General features: G+C 33.3%; 1 long non-coding RNA gene across 1 annotated transcript; it reads right to left on the bottom strand.

The window, feature by feature from the left end:
- Positions 1–890: 890 nt before the first annotated feature.
- On the bottom strand, positions 891–6178 carry LOC110731956. Its single transcript, XR_002513380.1, has 3 exons — positions 5906–6178; positions 5340–5429; positions 891–1270 (listed from the first exon to the last, which is right to left on the bottom strand). It is a non-coding gene; the product is annotated as an uncharacterized LOC110731956 (long non-coding RNA).
- Positions 6179–7816: the final 1638 nt, after the last annotated feature.

The following is a 7816-nucleotide window of genomic DNA, read 5'->3' as shown; positions in this document are numbered from 1 at the left end:
AGAGAGAAAAATAGATTATCGCTCAATTTTCTTCAAAGATTTAACTTTGCTCAAGTTTAAGTTTAAATTAAGCAAGAATTAAAGTTTTCATCTTTCATTAATCCTTTCTTTAGTAATCTCTTCTCCTTTCCTTTATTTTTATTTATTTGTTTTATTGTTGCTTATTCTTGTTAATATTATTAGTTCATCTAGTTGTTATTGATTTAATTGATTTAAATTATGTTTTGCTTTGAGTTTCTTGAGTTTATTTCTAGTTTTGATATTGTGTTTAATCTCCCTTCTCTAAGCTAAACTTTTGGTTAGGGGAAGGGGGTGGTAGATATGATTTGATATTGGATGAATGATGATGGTTGGATTGAACTTATGCCATATATTGATGAAAGACATGATTTTTATTACTTGGGATTATTGTTGCACTCTATTTGATGTTTTCTAGTTTAAATGCATAAAAGTGATTTGAACTAGATTAGGATCACCTCTATTTTAATGATTGCATGGGAATGAGTTATTAATGTGGTGTATTTATGGATTATGCTTCTTTATTCTCTTGATTTTATTGTAACTAATAGGATGCATGAGAATGATCCTTATTAGTGTAGACCTCTTTCATTGATTTGCCTAGACTATTGCATGAGAATGAATTGTTTTGGTAGCATCTTGTGTTCTTTGGCATATGTTTCATGATAATCACCATTATTCTCCTCTTTCTAATCATATTGGATACACCCCTAGCGTCATTTTCTATTGATTTTAGATATCATCTTCTTGTTTATTTGTAGTTTTAGTATTCTTACTCAACAAAACCAACAAAAACAATCCCCCTTTCACTCTTGCACTAGTGATATTTGATGTTGAATTAGCGTGATTCCCTAGTGGTTCGACCCTTTACTTGCCACTAACTAGTTTAGTGTAGGTTTAGGTATTATAAATGATTAATTTTGTTAGGGTAGTAGCTTAACGACCAATCTTATCCCGATCACATTCTCAGCAGGATCAACTATAGATCAGCTCAAGCCACGATCCTCCCCTTTGCGAACATCCCAAATTTCCCGTCCCTTAACCAGCAGGAAAGGCAAGCATTTGAGACTATCAACTGCTGCAGTTAAAACAAGGTGAACAAGAAGAACACCAATTCATGAGTTGACCAATGCCTTGAGAAACATGTATGATACAAGGATGAGGAAGATTGTTACCATGAAAATTTGCCCTCATTGATGCTGCTGCTCGTGCTTCTATGTTGTTGTTGGTCAGCTTCGATGTTGCTACTGTTCTGTAATTGAGATGCTCCTACTTTACTCATTGACTCATTGTAATAATGTTTTTTTGGATGAAAATGTAATATAACAAGCATTTATTAATATAAATATCTAAGTTTATGTTTATATATTGGTTTCTTATCAATTTTAGCGAAAATCAACAAATAAAATAATAATAATAATGATGATGATGATGCAACGGTTCTAAAGGATGTTATGGGTGTTGCGCTAGAACTAAAAGACCAATGCATTAGATCTGTTGCAACGGTCTATAGGAGTTTGAAAGAGCCATTGCATTAGGTTACATGGACCGTTGCATTAGGTTCTCATGCAACGATTCATGGTTGATGGTATAGAATCGTTGCATTAGCTGTTGCATTACACCTAGTGCAATGGCCGCAAATGCAACGATCCTCTAACCGTTGCAGTAGGTCTATTTCAACGGTTTTTGGCCTTATTATAACGGTTTTTAGGGGTTGCATTTGCTCGTTTATGTAGTAGTGAAACTTTCTGGTAGTGAATGGAGAATGATGTTTGTTGCCAAATCATCACTGTATGGGTGCCCCAGTTTCTCCATAATTTTAATTAGGCCAATCATTTTGAAAACATGATCATGAACTGTGGTGCCCTTCTCCATCCTACAATCCAGAATCTCACGATGGAGCTCATACCTTTCAACTCTAGCTTGTTTCTTAAACAAGGCTTTGAGTTCTTGCATGATTGAGTAAGCATCCTAGTCCTCAAAATGCTTTTGAAGACTAGGCTCCATGGTAGCAATCATTAAGGAAGTGTCATGAGCTTCCTTTTGCTTCTTGATCTCTGCCGCAGTTGGATTTTCTAGCAGAGGTCCTGACAATGGGGTGTCAATGACATCCTCTCTAGCTTTAGATTTCAGAACAAGCCTTAGCATTCTTTGCTAGTTGGAAAAGTTATCCCCTGTCAACCTATCCATCTCAAGGAATGGTCGAAGATTGTAAACGTTGTTGTCATTGTGTTTACGACTACCCATCTACGTCAAAATAAGGCAAAGTTTAATAATTATGTTTAATTAAAATTAAAGTACCATAAACGCATTCATTTGGTAACTTTAAAACACTTTATTCAATATTTAAATGACCCCAATTGAATTTTAAGTGATTCCAAGATCCTTTATTCGTGCAATAATTGACCGGACTTTGGCCTACCATCAACCATTACATTTTCAAGGTGAGTAAACTCTTTACTGATTACAACTCATGTAACTCTTGGTTGAATAATTAATCATCACATGTTTAATTATTTCCCTTTTCTTCAAGGTTCTAAACTCTTTAGGTAACCTTGTTGAGCAAAACCAATTAAAAGTGTAAAATTTGTTTTACCCCCACTCCCCTAAGATATAATATGACACCCAGCTTTGGCATGACCCATCATAAATATCAAAGGTTTCATCGGGTTTTTAATTGGAAAAGCAATCTCAATATTACTGGGACCTAGATTTATTATGTTGTGATTATTTAGTGAAATCTAGCGCATCATCAATCAACATAAATAAAATCTAACATGCATAATCTACTAATGCAATAAAATAAATCATGACTTAGTATGACCCCTTAGTCCTAAGAAAACTAGAAATGAAAATGCTCCCACTTGAATCATCATGGATCTCCATCCACCTTGCTCCTTTGGGCCTTCACTTTATGGGCTTCTTTGAACTAACACTATTTAAATAACTATTCTATTTACTTTAAATAAAAGTTACAAAAATACTTAACGGTACGCATACCGTATTTAGATTACAAAAATACATCACGATGCGCATCGTTTTGAAGAATCTAAAGGCCATACTAGTCTATATACAACAACATAATATCATACATTATAAAAGTGTCATATAATAAATCACTCAACATGCTTGTCTAAACTACTAAATCGAATGTTAGTAATAAAGTCAACGCATTTCCTAAAATATCTTATATTTTAATCATAATTAAATAATATCATATACTATTCATGACCGTTTATAAAATATCATATATTTAATTTAGTCATGAGATAGAATGAAATCATATTTTAATCTAGAAAAATAAATCATATTTAGTCTTCCATGATTATCCTAACAAATTTAGGAGATTCTATCCTAATTACTAGCCAGTCAAATAATTTTAAAATCAATTATATCCTAATCTAATTATGGGAAAATCACATTATTTAAATCAATTATTATCCTTTTGGAATTGCTCAGAATATCCTAATCAATCTTATCCAAAATTAACCACTTTAATTAGGATAATTACCAATTTAACAACTTTAAATATGGATAATATCAAATATAACAACTTTTGAATATTTGATTTTATCCCAAAATAAAAGATTTTATCCAAATAAAACCAATTTTATCATTTTAAAATAAAAGATCATATTTTTAAAATAATTTAACTTATCCAAAATAAAATTGATTTTATCCCAAAATACTTCTTAATTATCTTAAAATAATTTTTCAAACAAGATAATTAAATTTTTTTTTTGAAAAACTGCAAGCCACCACCGATGGTCACCGTGGTTGGCTAGCCGAAGCTAGCCACGGTGGCTGGCTGCCACAACAGCAGCCACTGCCGCAAGGCAGCAGCTCTTGCAGCCGTGGCAGCAGCCGTGCAATGCTTGCACGCTGCTGCCCACAGCCACCCTCCGACCTCCGCCCTCCTCTTCCCTTCCCTCTTGGACCAGCAACGGCGGCAGCCACCGTGGCTTTTCCACCCAGCCGTGGCTGCCGCCTCAAAATATATTTTTTTGTGTGTTTTAATTTAATTTAAATAACTTTTATCAAAATTAAATTAAATCAGTCCAAAAATTAAAATTAAATCAACATTCAATCTTAAAATTAGGGTTCTTCATAAAATTAATCCCAATTTAATTCTAACTTTTAAAATTAAATCGATGATCATACACAAAACACTTTTATGCATAAATCAATACGATTAAAATTATGAATAATAAAATGAATTGAATTAAATCAAAATCAAGCATAAAAATCATATCTTAGGGCTAGTATTTTCGAAAAATTCGAAAAATAGGGTTAGGGGGTTTGAGAAATTCGAACATATTAGGGCTAAAATTCGGTCATCTTCATGGCTATTTGAGAATAATTAAATGACATTTAATTGATTCCAAAAGTTTAATCACATTAAATATAATAATTGAACCATAATTAAATTAATTTCTCCCTCTTAATTGATTATAAAATTAACATGGACATCAAATAATCGTATTATTATGATCTAGCGCGTTCATGCAAGAGGCTATCTGATACCACTGTAGGAGTTTATAGGTTCTACGCAGCGGAAATAATATGAATCATATTCAATCATGTACCAATCCCAAGATCACAAGCATAATACACAAGACACATAATCATACCTTTGACGCATGAATTCCACGAAGCTATTCGACCGGAAAATCAGGGTGAGAATAGAGCCCCAAGCGTTGCTCCTCTACTTAGTCCATGAGATTCGAACGAGCCGTCCACCAATACTAGATTGGTCGAGTGATTGAGGAAAACCGCGATCACCACCTTTACGGACAACCGACCACCGCACGAACCACCACCACCATCACGAACCACCACCGGCGTGAGGAGGAGGAGAGAGTCGTGTGAGAGAGAGAACTTTGAAAGGGGTTGGGTTTTTTGTTTGCTAATTAGGGTTTGATCAATCTGATCAGATAATTGCTTACTCTACTTGCAAACCTAGGCACCTAGTCTATTTATAATCTCATTATAATTAGACTAGGGCACGAAGCCCAAAACCACTTCTAATCCTCCATATGGCCGACCATCAAGAGTGATGAGGCCCATGATGGGCCTCGTCCTCTATTGCTCGATCTAGCCCCTTTAGGTGACCTTATAGGATCCGTCCGATCGGGCTTTGGGCTATTTTACTAGTCCAAATATCGTTAGTACCTCTAGCTATGGCAAAACGACGACCCAAATGTAAGAACTTAATTATCTCCATAATTTAATCCAATTATATATCTAGTAATTGCACATGACGAAGACATAATTCCTTCACATATATGGGAGAGAACACAATTGCTAGACATAATGGTTACCTGATTAGAACATACTTAATCATCTCACTTAGCTTATTCTCCAATAATCATCATTCGAACTCTCAATCTCCATCACTCATTCGATCATACCTAATAATAATAAAAATTCATTAGTAACCTCTCAATTCAAAACCTTTGATAGAACAAGTATAAACTTATTTTTAGAAACAAAACAAGTATTACCTCATTTGAGTAAAATGAGCATTACTTTAAAAATATATGCTACCACTATTCATATTAGTAGAAAATATTACTATAAAAACTTTAATTTAGAGAACTCTTAAATTTCTCTAGTATAAAAACTCATTTTTAGGAAGTGGAATGTAACAAGTACATAATCATCAATTCCTTGTGCAAAATAATATTAGAATTTAAACAAACACTACACTTTTAAGAGTAAAATAAGAACAAACATATAACTTAGATAGCAAGATAATACTATATTTTAGCATTGTTTTCTTATCATCAAAATATCTAAATAATCGTTTTCAAAGAAAGTAAAGAGTTTGTATCTCAAATAAAGGATAAACTTATAATCAAAATAAGAGCAAACAAAATAAGCTCACTTTGGTTTCATGTGTACAGAGTAGTCTCAAAGACTATTCTCAGTTTAACCAAACATGACACAAATGGAGGATGAAGAAGAGTGCGTGGCTGCGGTGCATGAGCTTGGTCGACGGTAATAAGAAGGATGGCAACAACGGCATGGAGCAGGGAAAAGGTACGGTGATTGTGGCAGTAGTGGTGTCTCTTTAGCAGTCAAACTTATGGGTGTTAATAACTTGTTACGAGAAACTTTTAAGAGAAGGAAGAGTAAAGATCAAGATTACTATATTAATTTGATAAGTATGAAATTTAAGCTGATCACCTAACTTTGTTGTGATGATAAGTGAAACAATTGAACATCCAATGAGAAAGAAGCAAATTTTGACTTCCAATGCTTAACCGTAAAGAAAGAACAAGGAAGCGGTGGATTTTGTCCTTTTTCGATGCAAAGGGCATTTTGGTAATTTCACTCTCTCGGGTAGTAATACAAAATCCAAATATTTAAATATTTGACCGAACATAAAATATTACTTGACCCGAAAGACATTTTAAAATAAGTAACGTTCCTTTCGTAAAATTAACTTCCGAAATGATCTAATCTTATAATAAAATTGAAGGCTAAAACATTAGAATTGAATAAATAGTTATTAAAAATCAACTAAGCTAATAATATAGAATTAGAGTTTAATAAATCAAGTTTTAAAATCTCGGGTATTACATCCTTACCCCCATACAAAAAGTTTCTTCCTCGAAACTTGGTACCTCATAAGTTACAATCATTATAACCACTAATACCTCAAAATCAACTTACAACGTTTCTTATGAATCACATCCTCTAACTTAAATCTAATAAAAAGAATGATACTCAAACCTCAAATCAATTTAATATCCCAAAGTTCTTAACCTCAAATCATATTAATATCACTAAAATATTCTTCCATGTCCTATATATTATAACCTCAAATTATTTCCACTGCTCAAAGATATTCTTCAATCACCAAAAGATTACCTTTCATTTCCCAAAGATCATACTCTGGCGATACAAGTCTACGACCCACACTTCTGGCAGAGTTCCGCTTTGATACCAAACTGTAACGCCCCGACTTTTAATCGGCGTCATTGTAAGGAGGGTGTTCCCATCGTAAGGGGTACTCTCCTTAAATGCCCTTGGCCGCTTAAAATCCTAAGACAACACTTGTTAGGGTATATTAGGATTTGAATTCCTGACTGTTTGGAGAACATGAATTTGAATTGATTCCATCATCAAGCTTTTTTATAAGAAATAAGTAGGAGTCGCCAATGAGTTTTAGGAAAAACTCATAAACCTCGTTCATGCCTTTCTTCCATGTGGAGTTCATTGAATAATTAACACAAATCATAAGTTTACCCATGCCCAAATTGGTCTATAAACCAGAAATGAGTTCTGGAGAGAGAGTACTAAGATAACGTTCCTTTTAGAGGGTAATCGTCATCTTAGTCCAGTACGGCCTCTACTAGCTCTTCCTTATTCACAATTTCATCACCAAACAATATATGCAACGCGGTACCTAAAAATATGTTAGTTGATTTTATTTACAAGCATTAATTCATGTAGGAATTACATTGCAAAAGTCGTTATTCTTATTTAATAATATTCGTGAAAGAACAATAAATAAACAAGATTCGCCTTGGCTTAAGTGATCAACCAACAATTATTTAATTCAATTCTAGTCTTTATTTAACGCAAGATACTACGTGGAATTAATTAATTATTTATTTTTAAAGTGATAAAAAAAACACTAATTAATTAATTAAAGTCCTTTTAAACAAGAAAAATAAAGGTGATTTAACTAAGTGCTCGGGAATTTACCACTACTCTTTGATAGATCTCCGTTTAGAACACTTATGGACACCTTCTTGTTGGGGAACCTCCACCGTAGTAACAAAGTATC

This window comes from Chenopodium quinoa, unplaced genomic scaffold (genome assembly GCF_001683475.1).
Source record: "Chenopodium quinoa cultivar QQ74 unplaced genomic scaffold, ASM168347v1, whole genome shotgun sequence".
In the NCBI taxonomy this organism is placed as follows: Eukaryota; Viridiplantae; Streptophyta; class Magnoliopsida; order Caryophyllales; family Amaranthaceae; genus Chenopodium; species Chenopodium quinoa.
The sequence above is the reverse complement of the archived record's forward strand: the minus strand, read 5'-3'. Positions and strand labels throughout refer to the sequence as shown.